This window comes from Chrysochloris asiatica, unplaced genomic scaffold (assembly GCF_000296735.1).
Source record: "Chrysochloris asiatica unplaced genomic scaffold, ChrAsi1.0 scaffold00019, whole genome shotgun sequence".
Classification (NCBI taxonomy): Eukaryota; Metazoa; Chordata; class Mammalia; order Afrosoricida; family Chrysochloridae; genus Chrysochloris; species Chrysochloris asiatica.
In genome coordinates, this window is record NW_006408537.1 from 30,005,130 (window position 1) to 30,024,331 (window position 19,202).

General features: G+C 37.9%; 1 protein-coding gene across 1 annotated transcript in view; it reads right to left on the reverse strand.

The window, feature by feature from the left end:
• FILIP1 (filamin A interacting protein 1) overlaps nt 1-19,002 on the reverse strand; it is a 332,875-nt gene extending 313,873 nt beyond the window's left edge. Inside the window, exon 1 of the mRNA XM_006835763.1 lies at nt 18,638-19,002. The gene's annotated coding sequence lies outside the window, so the exon portion shown is untranslated. The remainder of the gene's footprint in view (nt 1-18,637) is intronic.
• Between the last annotated feature and the right edge of the window lie 200 nt (nt 19,003-19,202).

Sequence of the window (19,202 nt, forward strand, 5' to 3'; positions counted from 1 at the left end):
AGCAAGAAACATTCCCACCCCCTCCACACACAGAGTGGGCAGAGATGGGCAACTTGGACATTGGATACCCAAATGGGGGTGGGGGGACTAAAAAGGCAAGAAGTGACTGGCTTACAAGCTTTCAAGAGGGAACCTAGAGCTAGGGGGCATAGAGGAAGGCAGAATCTCCAGTGAGTGCTATCCAATCTGTCTAGGCGGAGCTGATGAAATGAAATACAGATAGGTAACTCGTGATACTGTAGTGAATAATGGTTATCAGGACTGAATATGAGGGTTAGAAGTCCAAAGGTAGACGTTTTATAGCAAGGAAGGGAGCAATTATTTCACCAGTCTAGGAGCGGAGGTCTCTAGGACCATCAACGGAGAAGAGTCGAGAGCAGGACCCTACCCAGAGAACCAGAGATCCCTGAGATGGAGACAGAGACGATGATGTGGAGTGATGAAGTGGCTGGGGACTTAGGATCCAGAGAGGGAGAGGGCTGGTGGGCCAAAGACTTGGGGGGGAGGAGGGAGGGTAGGGGACGGGTTTCTAGGATATACCCTTTGGTCAGTTGATGATGCATGAAGGGGATTGGAACCATGGCAATGAAATGATATACGATGGAATGAATGTAAAACTAAAGTTCTCTCATGTAAACATGTAAACTATCATATAATTCACAATAAAACATTTTTTAAAAAATCTGTGCTCCCACAATACCATTAATTTAAAAGTCACCTGACATTGAAATTTCTACTGGTTTTACCTATAACCACTGCTAGAGAGTAGAGATGTTGTTAAGTATCACTGAGTTAGTTCTCACACCTAGTGCCCCTGTCTAGGGTTTCTGAGGAGTCGCTGGTGAGTTTGAACTGCTGACCTGGTAGTTCAAACCAAACTTGCAGTCCAGTGCTTATCTTAAAGCACCACAACAGGATGTTGTTGTTGTTTGTTGTGAAGTGCCATCGAGTCTGTTCTGACCCATAGCGACCCTGTATAGGGTTTCCGAGGAGCAGCTGGTGAGCTTGAACAGCCGACCTTGCAATTCAAATGGCTTTGTAGTCTCGTGCATTAACCCACAGCGCCACATCAGGACTCCAACCAGGATAGTATAGTATTTATCATTGTAACTCATTCCCTAGCTCAGTGTCTTACTCATGAGTGTTAAAAAATATTTAGTGTATGATGCATACTAAATGTGAAACAAGATGTAGACAAAGACCTCTTGCCAGGACTCTGGGATTTAGCATTATAGTTGGTGTTCTGACATTGTATTAGTTTTATCATCTTTCTCACTGATTTTCTCTAATCTCTCTCTAAAAAAAGGACAAAATCCTTCACTTTCTGGGAATCCACAAGTCACTTCCATCTGGTTTTCCTCGTCCTCTCCTCTGTTTGAGCTCAGTGTTTCATGTGCTCATTTTGGTGAGGTTCCATCTTAATACATCACCAGTAACACATGTGTTCCACTGGGACTTTATTCCCTGGAAGATGTAAATAACACCATCATAAAATTTGAAGGAAGTGATGTGGGAAAGAAAGTTATGGTGAAATAAGTCAACTATAATCAATATTTCCTTTTGGGATAATGTGAGTTATATTGATGCTGATAGGAAACTTCAATGGTATTCATCAGCTGGAGCTGTCAGCAAAACATTCATTAAATGGCAGCTGTTGCTTTACATTTGTAGGGGACTGGAGTGATCCTAACTTCAAAACAGACTTCTGAGGATAAGAGCATTTCTAGATAATATGCCACAATAAGAGCTCAGTTTTATTTATTTTCATAACTTCTGCAGAGCATGAGTGAAAAGATGAGGGGTAAATATTTGCAATTAGACTTGTGGTAATAGTTGAACGTATGCCAATAAGAGTTCTAGCCTAGTAACAAAAATACTTAATGCCAGGCTAATCAGAGCTCCAAAACCAGCTTCCACAGTTAGTGGTATAATGTACAATAATGTACATTTAAAATGTTTGTTAATATTTCATTTGTTTTGTTCTAAAAGCAATACATGAGTACTAAAGATTTAAAGGCGACTGAGGAGACATAATCAGCCACTGTTATTCTCGTGTGTATCAAAGAAAAATTGTGTTCTATTCAATCAGTGGATATTAGTTAGTAGTTTACTTTCTACATTTCATGATACTTGGTGGATTCAATTTAACACGTACTTATTAAGCACTTTGTTGTGTAAGGTGATTCTAATGAGAGTTCCATGTCACTTTAATGTTTTTTAGTTTATATGTAACTTTATCACAAAATAATTATCACGGTTCATCTTTTTTTTCTGTCTTTTAGATTTCTGGGCTAAAATATTTGCCTTGGCAACTTTCATCTTGTTCATGAAAAGAGGCCTGGTATTGCAATGGTTAAGTGCTTGACTGTTAACCAAAAAATGGTGATTTGAATCCAACCAGCAGGTGAGTGATCTGCTGCCATAAAGATTATAACCTAGAAAACTCTTTGGGACAATTGTACTCTGTTACATGGTGTGACATTAAGGTTTTGTGTCAACTTAACTGAGCCAGGATTCTCAGTATGTTGGTAGTTAAGGTGTAGTAATACCCCATGATGAGATCTGCTACGAGGAGCCAATCAACTGAAAAGAGGTTTCCTCAGGACTTGGGTCTGCTGCCATTCAGGCAAAGTTGCTTACTTTTTGCTGGGTCTGGATCCCATATCTGGCTTGTTAATCTGACTCAAGCAAGTGGCCTGTTGTATTGCCTGCCAACCCTGAGAGTCATCATTCTTACCTACTATTATCTAAGGGAGCTCTGGTAGCGTAGTGGTTACGAATCGGGCTACGAACCTTAAGGTCAGCGGTTCGAAACTACCAGCCACTCCGCGGGAGAAAGATAAGGCTTTCTACTCCTGTAAAGATTTACACCCTCAGAAACCCTGTACAGGGTCGCTATGGGTAGGAACTGACTCAACGGCACTTAACAACAACAACAACATCATCTATGGACTTGGAATTTGCCCACCAGCACATAACAACAACAACAACTGTGTAGAGTACTGGTGTGGTGCTGGGAGTTAATGCACTGGACCGCAAAGTCGGTTTGAAAAGCAAGGTCAGCAGTTCAAGCTCACCAGCCACTCCTCGGAAATCCTATACAGGGTCACCATGGGTCGGAACGGACTCAATGGCACTTAACAGCAACAACTGTGTGAGCTCTTCCTTGATATAAACTTCTCTTTATATATATTTATTATTGTTAAGTATCATCTAGTCAGTTCCAACTCAAAGTTTGAACTTTAACTCTTCACAGGAGCAGAAAGCCTAATCTATCTCATGAAGGGCAGCTGGCAGGCTCAAACCCTGGACTTTGGGGTTTGCAAAGTCCAGTGCTTATCTTATGAAGCCACCATGCTTCCTGTGTGTGTATATATATAGCTCTGGATGCATAGTGGGTTAAGTATTTGGCTGCTAACTGCAACATCAGCAGTTCAAATCTACCAGCTGCTCTGTGGGAAAAAGATGAAGCTTTCTGCTCCCACTATGAATAGGAACCAACTCTATTACACAACCATCATCTCAATCATCATATATATACAACTATCACCATATGTATATAGACTCTCCTGTTGTGGCACTGTAGGACCAGCACTGGACTGTGAATCACAAGGTCCACATTCAAACCCACTAGCCACTCCTCAGAAACCCTATACAGGGTCACTATGAGTCAGAACTGACTCCATAACACTTAATAACAAAAACAAATACATACATATAGCTGTGTGCGGTTGAATCAGTTCTAACTCAGAGTAAACGTAAATGGGATTTCCAAGGCTATACATCTCTGGGGGAGTAGAAGGTCTCTTCTTTCTCCAGTGGAGCACATAGTGGACTTGAACTGCTAACCTTGCAGTTAGCAAGCAGTCCACTACACAACCATAATGTGTGTGTGTGTTGTGTATGTTGTTGTTAAGCGCCGTAGAGTCAGTTCATACTAATAGGGACCCTGTATAGATTTCTGAGGAGTGACTAGTGGGTTTGAACTGCTGACCTTGTGGTTAGCAGTCAAGTGCTTATCCTTCAGTTATTGTTGTTGTTAAGTGCCGTTGAGTCGGCTTCAACTCATAGCGACCCTGTATAGGGTTTCCAATGAGCAACTGGTGAGTTTGAACCGAGAACCTACAGCATCACACCAGGACACCTTATTCTACAGTGCCACATTTACATTATCAGTGATATATGTTGTTGTTGTTGTTGTTAAGTGCCGTCGAGTCGGTTCCGACCCATAGCGACCCTGTACAGGGTTTCCGAGGGTGTAAATCTTTACGGGAGTAGAAAGCCTCATCTTTCTCCCGCGGAGCGGCTGGTAGTTTCGAACATATAGTAATATATATATCACTGATTTTGCTTCCCTAAAGAACACAGTCTAAGATACATGATGTCACTATGAGTAGATATCAACTTGACAGCACCTAATGGCAAAAAGGTTCATCTAGAATCCCTGGGTAATGGTGAAAGCATTTAACTACTAACCACAAGGTTGGCGGTTCAAGTCTACCCAGAGGCACTTGAAAGAAAGGCCCGGTAATCAACTTTTGAAAAAACTCAGCCACTGAAAACAATTCTACTCTAACCACATGAGATCACCATGAGTCTGAATCAACTCGACAGCTACTGATTTAAGGTTCATTTAACCAAATAATGTACATAGGCTTTTCTCAGCGTATGATAAAGCCTGTTCTGTACAATTTCAAGCTCATATAATCAATTAGAAAATTAATTCTATGCATGTTACTTTAAAAATGCATACTTGGAAGTTTTCAGAGTATGAGTGGCCTACTTACTGTTTCATAGGACAGACTCATTTGTTTCTAACACTGGTATAAGAAAAGTGAAATGATTGATCCCTTCCTATTGCTAATATCATGAACGAAGTTAGAAGGTGGTATTAAAGTGCAAGAGTACTACTGGCACAGTGGTTAAGTGCTTGGCTACTAACTGAAGGATCAGTGGTTCCAACCCATCAGCTGCTCTATAGGAGGAAGATGTGGCAGTCTACTCCCATAACGACTTCCGCCTTGGAACCCCTATGACGAGTTCTTCGCTGACCTGTAGGGTTACTATAAGTTCAGCAACAGGATCCAGTATGAAATTCCAGGCAGAGAAATATCATGGAAAATAGGAAACTCAGACTGACAAGGTTAAGGAAAAAGTCAAGAATCTGAATAGGAGAGTAGAGCTTGTAGTTAGAAATTCTATGGAAAAGTGAGAACATGTACCCAAAAGTAAGGCAAATAATATTAGGTGGATCCAAGAGAAAAGGAAGACAGGACAGAAGAAACAAAGTCAGTGGGGAAATTTGAGCACCTTGAAACATCCTTTAAAAATAGTGAGTTTTCTGTAGTCAAGCAGAAAATGCAGTTACTGGAATCTCAGGGCATGAAGGCCAACTGCCACTAGACCCGTGATTTTCAAACAAGGGAGCAGCTGCCATTCAACACCTTGCATTCCCACAATGGGCTCCAGAATAGCAAAGTGATTAAGAGATCAAGAGCATGGGCTGAGGAGTCCAATTGCCTGGACTCAAGTATCAAATCTTCCACCTGCTTTCTCTGGGGCCTTGGACTGGTCTCTCATATGCTCTACATTCATATATGCTACATTTTCCAACTTTCTTAAGTGTAAACTGTAAAGCATGTGAGTATCTGCCTCATAAGGCTGTTTGTGCCTAAGACATAGAAATCATTAAGTATTAGCCACTTCATTGTTCATTATACTCATGTAATAGAAACAGTATCAGACAGTGACTCGGAGAACTTGAGTTAGCACCACCACTCACTACCTCTTTGATTCTTGTACAGAATTGAAGTGAACCAAAGAAATGAACCCAGGAAGGAGTCAAGGATCATAGGCAATGATCCTGATAGCTTACTTGAGACAGAGACACAGAAAATGCAAAGTGTGGAAAGTGTCCAGTACCAAGGTTCAGATGAGTTCAATTCCAGACCTGACTCTACCCCAGGTAACTGTATGACTTCTCCCAGTGGCTGATCTTCTTTCATCTTAGGAATCTCATCTTTAGATTGATGAGGTTGTACTAGATGGTTCTCAATCCTGAATGCACGTTGCAATCAACTGGGGAGTTTATCAAATAGACTAATAGATGGACACTCTCTAAGACCAACTTGAATCAGAATCTCTTAGAGAATACGATAGGCATATGCATTTTTAAAGCACTCAACATGATTCTGAAGCACAGGACTGTTAAAAATCACAAGACTAGATGATCTCATAGTTCTAAGTGAGTTTGGAATCCTGTTGGGTCTGGGTGGTCCCAGACTATGTCATCATTGACAGTGTGAGACTCAGAGCCTCCATCCCTGCTCCCCTCAGGACAGGCAGAGAAGTGCCAAAAGAACTAGAAGATCTTACAGAATACCTTTATGTAACTCTTAAATGAATATGATAAATTGTTAATAACCTCCATTTAAGAGGACATTAGCTAAAGGCTAATGTGAAAATTATCACTCAGTTTTGTTGCCAAGAGAAATTTAGAATAATTGAATGAGAAAAAAAATTATATATATAATTTCCATAAGCCATCCAGTAAAACTCTGTCTTCACAGGATAAAACACTAATTTCTTCCCTCCTTTGACACTCTTACAGCTTTTTACATTAAGAAAGAAGAGAAAAAGGGAAAGTTCTGAGTGTAATTATTGGCGAGGAAATCAAGAAAGATCATATCAATTAATCAGAAGGCCTTAATGGAATTAATGCATCTCTGCCTTTTTTTTTTTTTTTCCACTATTTTTGATCAAATAGGTCTGTATCACAAGCAAATAGTATAACTGCTTAGCCTATTTATGATTAGCCTATCAGGTAAGTGGGACTTCTAGTGTGGCACTGTTGGATCAGCACTGGACTGTGAACCAAAAGGTCAGCAGTTCAACTCCACCAACTGCTCCTTGGAAACACTATACAGGATAGCTATGGGTCAGCATCGACCCAACAGAAGTTAACAACAAAAAAATAAGGTAAGTAATAGTACTTGACCAGTAACATACAAACTCATGAAGTGTGTATGTTGAAGAGGGAGGGTGCTGCTTGTGACAAGATACTATGTTTTTAACTTATAGAACAGAATTTCTCAGAAGATGGATATTCGTTCTGATACATGTGTTTACTCCATACAAAATATTCACCTTCCAGGACATTATTTTGGGGATCAATGAAATACTGGAAGAGTATTTTTGCCCACTGGCATAAGAAAAAATAAAGCATTATCTGCTTTATCAAATTTTATTAAAACTGCTCTGCTTTTACCTCAGACATTTCAAAAGTTAAGTACTATATATATAAATAGAAACTCAAAATTTCCAATGATTCCCAAATATCCAGGTAATTAATACCTAGAACTTTAAGTTAATAAAGACAAAAAATTAAATAAAATATCTAGTAGAATGTCTTAGGCTGCTGCTCCACAATTAAGAAACCATTGGTTAAAAGAAGGACAGATAGATTAAGGAATCCCTGCTTAACAATAACAAATTCTCCTTCTCTCTCTCTGTTTTTTTTTCTAATTGAACAACATGTTGCCAGATTGCAATTCACTACCTAAACAAAGAAGATGGGAGCCAATAAGAAGCTCTTATGTGAAATGAAACTTTCTGTCCCCTTCTCCACTCCCTCCTCCAACAAATACAAACACACACTACCAAAGGCTTCTTGAAGGAATATCGCTACCAACAGCTAGAATAAATATTTTATAAGACACACCTTCTCGAATCCACTTTTCAAACTGAGTATTTATTACCAAGGCGAAAACCTGTAAAGCATTTCAAATGTTGCAATAGATAGTGATATTCTGAGTTTTCAATAGGAGCCAACAACAGACAAAAACTCCATGGCATCTAAGAACCTAGCTATGATAATAGCCACAAGAGCTCAAAAAAACAAATGCTCCATGGTATCTTCTCCCAGGGAATCAACTAAGAAATGTAGAAACCTAGAACTCCACTGCCCATCAATAACTGTGAAAGAGTTTCTGCATTCCAAGGCCCAAGCCCCTGCTCTTCCTGAGTTGCCCAACTCCACTGGCCACAGAAACTTCAAACTCTAATTCTGAACCATGGAGAAGAGCCCCAGTTGGCTTTTTGACCCTGGATCTCTTTGTTCTTTGCTGTTATTGAATTGTTTCAGAATGGAAGGATTCCTACAGTGTCATATTTTATGTTTTTCATGAAAATATCTTAGTCATCTGGTAGAGGTCATCCTTGAATAACCACCTGCATTGCAAGAAAGGAATTGAAAATATGAGATACATAAGGCCAAATTGCCTGAACTTGATTTCCAAATCTTCCACTGGAGAAATAACTCTACATCTCTAAGACTCATTTTCTAATCTATAAAATAGAGACAAAGATAGTACCACCTAAGATTGTTATTCTTCCATAAAGATTACAGTCTAGGAAACTCTATGGGGCAGTTCTATTGTTACATGGGTCACTAGGAGTTGAAAACAGAATGATCCCTAACAGCAAAAGCAAGGATTATTATGAGAAATAAATAAAATCATTCATCGTATAGCATAGTACCTGACACATGGTCATCTCAAGTATATACCAGCTATTATTACAAAATATATATGCAGCAGCAATGGACTCAAATGGAACAATGGTGAGGATGGTGCAGAGCCAATATTAACAGACTCAATGGAACCTAGCAGCAACAATACAACATATACACACATAGTTGTATAGTTATATCTAATTATATATATGCATAAACAAACAAATAAACCCACTGTCATCGAGTCAATTCCAATTCATATCAACCCTATACAGGGTTTCTGAGACTATAAATCTTTACAAGACCAGATAGCCTCCTTTTTCTCTTCCAGAGCAGCTGGTGGGTTTGAACTGCTGACCATGTGGTTGGCAGTCCAGTGCTTATCCTATAGAGCCACCAGGGATCCTTATATAAATGCACAGTATATATCATATATATATATATATACACGTGTGTCTGTGTGTTATACAATATTATGTAAGAATCAAGGTTCAAATGCCCCAGCCATTGGTAGGAACACCTGCTATGCTGGACAATGATCTATGAAATGAGCAGAATGTAGAAGGTGGGAATGTCATATCCAAAGACAAGGGGCCCCTGAGAAGTGAACTCTACCAGTGCAGCTGGCTTCTGTAAGGACCAGAACAAACAACAGGCTGTGACCAAAGCAGTTGGCTTGGTGGAATCCAAACCAGAAGATGATATCTATTAAGTGAGCATGTGAAAGTTAAGCTTATGTGTAAAGCCCTTCCCTGGTTCAAATGCCAGGCTGTTCTTAAAGCATGTGTCACTTACTAAACAGTTAATGAAACACAAAGAACCTTGAATACCTCCAGTATCACATTTCAAGACTTATAGAATAATTAGGAAAAATCTGAGCTGGCAAAACTCATTCTGGCTTGCCTTGATGAGTGGACCATCTTTGTTTTCCATTAGTGTGTGTTGTCGTCACAGTAACTGCAAGGCTCCAAATACAGACCCAAGGTGTCATTTCCTCATGTACTTAGTTTAGGCTGCCACACTGAAATAGCATTATGAACTCAGCAGTGCCTCTTTCTTTCCTGTTGTTCTGTGGCACCACAATCAGAGAAACAAGGCCTAAAATGAGTTACTGAAGACATAAGTAAGTTAAAGGGATACAGAGAAGAAGAAAGCCCATTTATTCCTATTACTGTGCTATCTATGACTCATGTGTGTGTAGGAGAGACCTTAGTTTTGCAAAGACCTTTTAGATAAATAAGGTAAGTTGGCACTAACTTGATTGTCTTGGTGATGTAAACAGTCTACTGTTTTCTATCAAATGGTCTTTGGGGTTGAAATCTTAAACAAATTATTTTTTAAGAGCACATTTTACTAACTCTGAAAGTAATATCCATTTCATGACTTTTGTACACCTCTCCTTTACAAAAGTTAGCAGCAAAAAAATACATTTCTTCAAAGTAACTTGAGAGAATTGCAGTTAAGATTATTGCAAAATCACAAAAGCCTTATTTAAGGTGCAAATATATTAGGTCCTTCCCCAATGAAACTACAGTCTTATCATTTTTATCTATGTGTTGGTGAAGGAAGTAGGTGACATTTAAGTAAAAAAAGAAAACAAAAAACAAAACAGAAAAATCCCTGAAGTTTAAGAGCTCAACTAAAATCAAATTATTTGAGATAAATTCTACATTCGCTTTAAGAATTCTTTTTAGTATGTTTTTCACAGCCTGAAGAATCACATAAATCATTCAATATATTCCACATTGACACTATTTCCCAAAAAGGAAAAGCAATCAAACTTTTTGAATTCTTAGTGCTCTGGTGGCTTAAACGACACTCTCTGGGGTAGAGAGGCACAGGCTGCTGGGTAACGTTGTTAACTTCACTCTCTGCTGTGATTTTCTCAAGTTCTGCAATTAGCTGGTTAGCAGACAGTTTAAACTGCTCGGATTCAGGTTTGACATTTCTTATTCTAAGTTCTTCCACAGCATGCTGCCTGGTCTTGAAATTGAACTTCCTTAGTTACTGCCACAGAGACAGTTATATTCTTCTGCAGCCTTTTCCCTTCTCTGATTAGCTAATAAGTAGGACTGCCATTTAAGGAAAAAGAGGAATACGCAATATAATAATACAATATATTTTTCTGAAGGTCCTATATTTCTGCCTCAGATTTTCTGTAATATATTCTATAAAAGCAGAGGAAGTTCTTTTATTCTTTTTTCTTCCTTTCTTTATTTCTACAACCAGGTTTTCATTAGAAAGCAGCAAGTCTAAAAATCAACTTGCCTTATCTTTCAGAGATTCAGTCTTTAAACTTGGGAAAATGGTATAAAATTGACAAACTTTAACCATAACCACCTGGAAAAGGTTTATTGGTGTCAGTAAGAGACTTTCTACTTATAAGGGTGATTATATATATATATATAGTTGTTGTTGTTGTTGTTAAGTGCTTTTGAGTCAGTTCCCACTCATAGCAACCTTGTATAGGGTTTCCAAGGAATAGCTGGTGGGTTTGAATCACCAAAATTGTGGCTAGCCGTCCAGTGCAAGTCCTACAGCACCATCCCAGGACTATATATATTTACACATGGAGTGCTAGTGTGGTGCTGAAGGATAAGCACTGAACCACAAGGTCAGTTTGAACCACAAGATCCGTGCTTTCAAATTCCCCCTTGTAAGTGAAAAGTTGTTGTTGTTGTTACGTGCCATCTAGTCAGTTCCTGACTCATAGCACCCCTGTGTAGACTTTCCTAGGAACAGCTGGTGAGCCAGAATGGTTCAAACAGACCTTGAGGTCGAGCTCTTATCCTATGGTGCCATACACACACACAAGAGTAAGATATGTGAGTATGGGTGCGTGTGTAAATACTAAGATGAATCAAAAAGTATTGTTACTAGGGTTCCATTGCATACATGCAGAGGTGCATTCCAAGAAAACATACTTAAACAAGTCTCTGTGATCAGTGGATGGCTGTAGATAAGTTCTCTCAGTAATACACTTGTCTTAATCTAATTAGGTTGCCTTCAAAACAAAGGTCCAATCAAAACAGCACCTTCCTAGGAGATATTCAAGAATAGTTAACTTCTGGCTACTTAAAATGAGGGGCGATAAAGGCATGAAGTAACTGGCTTACAAGCTTTCAAGAGGGAGTTTAGTTTAACAGTGTGTGGGCGAAGATACAGTCCTCACTGAATAGTTTTCATCTTGTCTAGATGGGGTCTGGTAAAGATATGGGGATAAGATTCTTATAATTCAATAATGAGTAATTGTTAGCATGACTAATTGCAACTGTCACAATTGTAAAGGTAGAAGTTTTATCACAAAAACGTGGGAGTAGTTAATCTTACAGTCCAGAAACAGAGGACCCTAGAACCATCAAGGGAGAAGAGCACAAGCAGAATGCGGGAACTTATCCAGAGAAGCAGCGACATGGAGTGAGGGAGCAGCTGAAGAATCTATATTCATGGAAAGAGAGGGACTGAGAGCTGGCGGTCATAAGGCAGACTTACAGAATGTGCACTTTGGTGGTGTAACTTATTATACATGACTGAGTGTTTTTAAAAAAAAAAAAAAAAAAGAGCTAACGTGAATAAAGAGAAATACTGTTAACTGATGCTACATGGAGGGGTTCTAATCATTGTAATGAAACAAGGTGTATGTTTGTTGAATGCAAAACTGAGGATCTGCCCTAAAAACTTTCACTCAATTCACAATAATAATAATAACAAAACTTTAAAAATAGAATAATTAAATTCAAGGCAGAGAGTTCATCTCAGAAGGTTATGGTGATCTTTTGGGGGATCTCTAAAAGGATAATCTTGATAGATTTTCTTGAAGGCCACAGGATGATCACAGGCACCTATTATGAAGAAGTTTTGTTTTTTTTTTAATGGGAAACTTCATTAGTGAGGAATAGACCAGGAAATTTGTATCAAGGAATACACAACACACCTGCTCATTCTTTGAGGGACGTAAGGGTTGTCCTACAACAGTAAATCTGTTCATTCTTTAAGGGTGATAATGGCTGTCCTATGAGAATTTCATTGGATAACCTTACCCCACAGTCCTGATCTTGCCCCATCAGGCTTCTTTTTTGTCCCCCAAACTCAAAGAACATTGAAAAGGAACACAAATTGAGTCCCTCAAGGATGCCAAAACTGCTGTTTTGATGTGGTATAAATTAAAGCATACAGAATTCTTCCTGAAAGGGTTAGAAAGATGCTGATACTGCCTTCAAAGTGTGTACACCTAGATGGAGGTTATGTCAAGAAACAATAGCTTCATATTTTGATACTTTTATTTAATAAAGGTTTCTATGATTTGATAGCAGCATTTTTTACTTATTTTCATGTGTGTGTTGTCTGTATTTGTATTTAAATATAGAGATATCAAGCATCATAGAATATACATACATGTTTTATGATACATCACTTTTGTTTTGATTTTCCTTGGAATATAATTTGCTTGTTTATGTTTAAAAAGAATGAATATGATTAAGGACAACGAATAGTAAGAATTCATTTCCATTTGTTAAGGTTAAAGCTAGCATGAGGTGACCTATTTTGGTCTTTTCATTTTTATCTGTTACTAGGTTAGTAAAATAAAATAAAACATCTAAGGAAAGAAATAAAGAATGATAAATTTAATAATGCATCCCCCTCCCTGCATATAGCAAAGAGTTCTCTCTTGCTATACATTACCCGGCATAGTCATCTGTAAAAGAGACACCCAAGGACTGAGCATAAACACAGTTTATCTCCAAGTGCAAATATAGAACCCATAGAACAGTCGATGCTGTGGGTGATGTCTTAGCCCTTTTGGTAAAGGTTCCATAAGACAGCAGACTGATGAGTGATAAGGGAGGGTTTGAAACATAAATTCCACACAAAATTATTGGCTGCCATTCAAACTCTGTCTGCTTAGAGTACCCAGCAGCAAAGTATGTCCCAAACAGGATTCCAAATTTAAACAATACATTCTTTTGCCTTTCCTAAGATATATGAAGTCGAATTCAAAAACAATCTGTATCTAAGCATTCCATGTTCAACAAAGATAAAGATAAACAGAACTACATTTAAGGCATGATAATAATGTAGTCATGGTAATAGTGCAATGGAGTCCTGTTGTGATGTTGTAGAATAAGCACTGGACTAGTAACTGTAAGGTTGGTAGTTCAAACCCATTAGACACTCCTTGGAAACCCTATACAGGGTCACTATGAGTCAGAGCTGACTTGACAGCACTTAACAGCAACAATAATAATGCATTAATCATTTAAATTTGAAGAAACTTCCAGGCAACTGAAGCTTTACTAACTCATCTAATTTTCAAAGCTATGACACGAGGGATGGGATGGAGGTGAAAGCAGAGTGTTTTTGCTTAGACTGCACTGAATATATGTACTTGGTGGAGGAATAATTTTGAAAAAGATATCAAGAATGATTGCACAACTGGAAGAATGCAACCAATGTTACTGAACTGCACATTTAAAAATTGTTGAACTGCTGTATGGCTTGTTCTATGTATGAGGGAGTTTCAAAATTTTTGTGGAAAAATTCCATTATCTTTTCATTTAATTTGCCACTAACTTTTTGAAACCCCTCATATTTTTACCAATCAAAAAAATAAAAAGATCCAAAGAAAGCAACTCTATGAGGAAGGTAATACTATCCTTATTTTACAGAAGAGGAAACAAAGGCACAGAGAATCATCTATCAAAGTCACAATGAGCCACAATCTGAATCCAGACAATCTGGCTTGCTTCTGCTACTGGCCCTTCTTGTTTCCTCCTCATACCAAAGAATGGATCCTTATTGTTTTATCTTCAATACAAATTTAAAGAAACAAAATATATTTTTACTAGCTTATATTTCAGTCTGTTGCTATATATTTATAAACAATGAAGGTACAACATTCACCAAGTTTGTATATGTCATTTTTCTAGCAAATTCTAATCAATTGTTCTTCTTTTAAACCTTTGTGTTGACATATATCCCAAACTAACCTAAGCTTGCTCCCTCACTTCCCATGATTGCTTTTCTAAAACCCACATGTCTAGAGAAATAAGAAGATGAGACAAATAACCGAAAATGTAGATTAAAGTCTTTGCAAAATTCCATCTCTTAAAGCACCTGTTTTATGAAGAAAATGCTCATTTTCCAGAAAAGAAAAATACAGAAAGTGTATTTTACAGCAAAGTTTCATTTCTAAGGAACACTCTAATGACAGGAAAACCATTATATGGTGAATACACTGAATATTTCAAAATTTTCATTGGAAAAAAAAAAAAACCCTATAGTGATTTCTGTGGAACCTCAATTTAGAAGAGTAATTTTAACCTGCTCAGCCATCTTAAAATAGAAAAACAGAGCTTACCTTTTAGTGGATGCAGAAACAATTGCTTCAAAAACATAATTCATGACTTATCTCACTCAGTAAGGCTACAGGTTTCATTAGTGATTAAAATTAAATTACTTTTAAACGATGCAGGGAAAAATAAAAGGACCATAATATACTATTTTTATATTTTAATATTCATGGAAAGACACACATTTTTCTAACCCATGAACCACAAATAAAAGGAGCCATGATCTACATCAGTATTACCAAAGGTACAAATAGGTTCTGAGACCAAAAATGATAAAAGTATGAGTTATAGTATTTAGAGGTTTAGTGCCAGTACAGGGTTTACATGTTTATATACGGTCTTGATAAATCCCTGCTTTGTATTTTATTCTGATAAAGTCATCTCCACAATCAAGTCCATGAGTCAAACTAAGAAGACTCTCCTTGAGAAATTTGAGATAAAAAGCTATCAGCCACACTTACAGTTCCCTTTCCTGATCTTATATTTATGCATACTTTTTCACATACTCATCTCCAGAAATCAAAAGCCACAAATGTTAATAGAGCATACATAATGTGCAGGGATAGAAAATCTTCAAAGCCAAGTGATGCTTAGAACAATGACTTGCACCTAATGGACTTCATATATTTGTTATGATTTTAAGAGGTAATTCCTGCTCCAAGTGTTCTAGATTCTAACAGCACCCAACTAAACCAAGAAAAGAAATAATAGCAAATGTGGGTGACACTGATATGGGTCTTGCAGATTGGACAGGACCTCTACAGGAAGAGAGGTGGAAAGATGCTTCAGGCAGGTGAGGGGTGACATGAGCAATGATGGGGCATCACAATGTACACTGTGTATATGTGGGAAATGACCAATAATCTGAAATATCTGAAGCAGAGGAACTTTATTGAGTAGTGGGAACTAAGACTGGAAAAGTTAAGTAGGTGCCAGAAGATAAAAGGTCTTCAAAATATGCAGCCTAGGTGTTTGGCAGCAACTAGAAGTCCCAGAAGATAACTAAAGAGTGGAGAGATACGTGCATAGCAATGCTTAGGAAAATCAGTTTCGTCACATGCAAAGTTTGGATGGCAATGAGTGGGGTTAAAGAGGAGCAATAGTTTTATAATCCAGCCCAAGGGTGAATAGAATAGTGTAGTGTGAGATATGGCAATGGAATTAACAGAGTTTATGGTGAAAAGGAGAACGTTGAAAGTGCCATGGGCTGCCAAAAGAACCAACATATCTGTGTTGGAAGAAGTGCAGCCAGAGTGCTCCTTGGAGGCCATGATGGCCAAACTTCATCTCTCATACTTCAGACATATTGTCAGGAGGAACCAGTCGCTGGAGAAGGATATCATGTTTGGTAAGGTGGAGGGTCAGAGAAAAAGAGGAAGACCCCCCAGTGAGATGGATTGGTAAAATGGCAGCATCAATGGGCTCAAGCCTGGCAACAATTGTTGAGGTTGGCCTAAGATGGGACAGTGTTTCGTTCTGCTGTGCGTAGGGTCACTATGAGTCAGTACCAACTCGATGGCACCTAACAACAACAATGGTGAAGAGGAAGAGGAGAATTCTAAGATCACAACGGGAGAATAGATTTGAATAGTGTCTAGAGAACTTAATTTTCCATGTTGTTGTTTTTAAGTGTCATGAGGTCGGTTCTGACTCATAGTGACCCTATAGAGGGTTTCTGAGGATCGGCTGGTGGATTTGAACCTCCGACTTTGTGGTTAGCAGTCCAGTGCTTATCCTATAGTGCTACACCAGGACGTCTATGTTGTTTGTTGATGTCATTAAGTGCTGTTGAGTCGCTTCTGACTCATAGCAGCCCTGTATAGGGTTTCCAAAGAGTGGCTGGTGAGCTTGAACCACCAAACATGTGGTTAAACCAAACTTGCAGTCCAGCACATTAACCCACAGCACCATACCAGGACTTCTATGGTGGAGGATATTACATAGTTTAATCTGAGCTGTTCGTGGTGTAGGTTTGGCATTGGACTGCTAATCACAAGGTCAGCAATTCAATTCCTCTGTGGGAGAAAGATGAGGCTATCCATTCCCATAAAAACTTACAGTGTCAGAAACCTTCTCTATGAGTCTGAAGGAGCACAGTGGAAGTGGATTTGGGTTTGGTTCTTGATTCTTAAGAGTATATGGCAGCCATGAAAGTAATTAATGATACTCAAAAATTCATTTCATGAAGAAACATGGTTTTTACTCAAAGACAAACGTTGTGTTCTATTACATACACTCTGTCCCAAAAGCAATTATATGCCTAGAACTAATGGCAGATTTTGGCCTAACATGTATATTTGTAAGCCAATAATGTGACGCCTTCTAAGATAAAAACAAGAAAAATGTAAAATATTTGGTTCTGACTTCTAAAAACTCTTTCAAAACAAAAAAAATCTTTCATCTTCACCAAAGCACCAGGAGTTTCAATTTCTGATACGAAAGTATCTTTTGCACTATAATTTGCATTTATTCATAATATATAATAAGCTTCCATTAATTTATAAACAAATTAAGCAATCAGAAATTAGGAAACATAATATATACTGAAATATATGTATTACTTCATTTTCCTGAATATATGATAAATAAGCTTTGATTTGTTTTCCTTGAAATGCACACATTTTCTGAAATAGTTTATACAAATTCTTACTTGTCAACAGAATATTCATTCATATCTGGTCTTGAGTAAATTCTTTCTTTATGTTTACAAAATAGACACAGATATTTTCTCTTAAACTATCATTCCTTGTTCTTAGATATTATCATTAAATTAGGATGTTCATCAAATTATCATGTTCATTTAAAACAGCAATCTTCATATGCAAATCAAACTCAATGAAGGACAATCAGGTGTCAATTCTAATGAAAGTTGCAGTGTACAGCAATAATTTTTGTCAGATTCAACATGTAATCACATGTTGAATCTACATGATCATTCTAATTCAGATAAAATTAAATGATAACTCATGTAAGGGGAGACAACATACTAACAGATAAAAGGAGAATTTCCTTCCAGTTATAGTGAACACATGCACTCACAAACAACTTATGAAAGCACTTTTTTTCTAATAAATTTAGTTTTAATTTTTAAAAAAGAATCTATTATACTAATCAGCAAGGAATTACTCAACTTTCTTTTTCTTTAATATCAACATAAAATTCTCCTGTGTAGTTATAATCAACAACTGTAAACGTAGTGATTGGATCCCCCAGGCATATTTTGTGCCTAGTCAGAAGCATGTAGGGCAACTGTAATATAACGAGGTCAGAACCAGCACAAGGTGTACCAGTGTAATCAGAGAATCAGGCAAAAGGGGATACAGAAAGCAACAAGTGAAAAGTACCACAATCAAAACACCATATGGGACTTTCTTCCTATGTATCACACAAGCTGCTCAGTTAGTTTAAATAAATGAAAGTTAAGTTGCTTCTAGGGAAAACATCCTTCCCATTTGCTAGCCATTCTCATTGTGAAAGTGTCCTTTGTTATATTTTTGTTACCTGACTATGAGTGATAATGTGGCAGAAATGTTTGATGGCTATTTAAACATCGTACCAATCTTTCTGTTTAAAAAGGAATGTGTAAAAACCTAAGAAAAAATATAATGTTTCTAATTTTTTTAAATTTAATTCACAATGATTATCATCATTCCTAAATGGTTTATCACATAATATAGCAGTGAGAATTAAAGGAAACAGGCAACACAGAATAAGAACTATCTCTTGTGGAAACAAATTTCTTAAGAGTGCAAGTAGTTATTTATTTTGGTCTTACCTGACAGCTGAGCGTTTAACCAAGGGTATGTCCTTTATGGAGGCAGCTTATCCTTTGAAGAACCCAGTGGCTTGTCCCACAGCCCAAGACAGACTGGAGTCCTGGAAAACTATCCAGCCCAAAGGAATACAGAGGAAAAAGCTTTTCCCACTTTCTTTCCTAGGACTAGCCAATAGCTGAAGTCATGCAGGAAATTGAGTAGAGAGGGGAAAAGCTGCTTCTTCTCCCTAAAATCCTGATCAGCAGAAATTGGAGGTCGTTGTATATCTCCCACCCAAACTTCTGTTTAAAAGTTTTTCAACTGTTGCTAGGTGTTGTTGGTTTCTGAGATTAGGTTTCCCTTCTTCTGCTCCCTTCACAAAACTGTCAGAGCAATGACTTTGTTGGGGAGCTGAGCTCGCGCATGCTATATTTAACCAGTGTTCTCAGCAAGTCAAGCCTGTCAACAGCTGAGAAGTTTGGAGCCGGCTTTACTCAGTTCCTCGGCAGCTGGGTTATCAGTGGATATACAACTGCTCACTCTGTGAAAGATTGCACAGAAACCGGCAGACCCTTTTAAGGACTT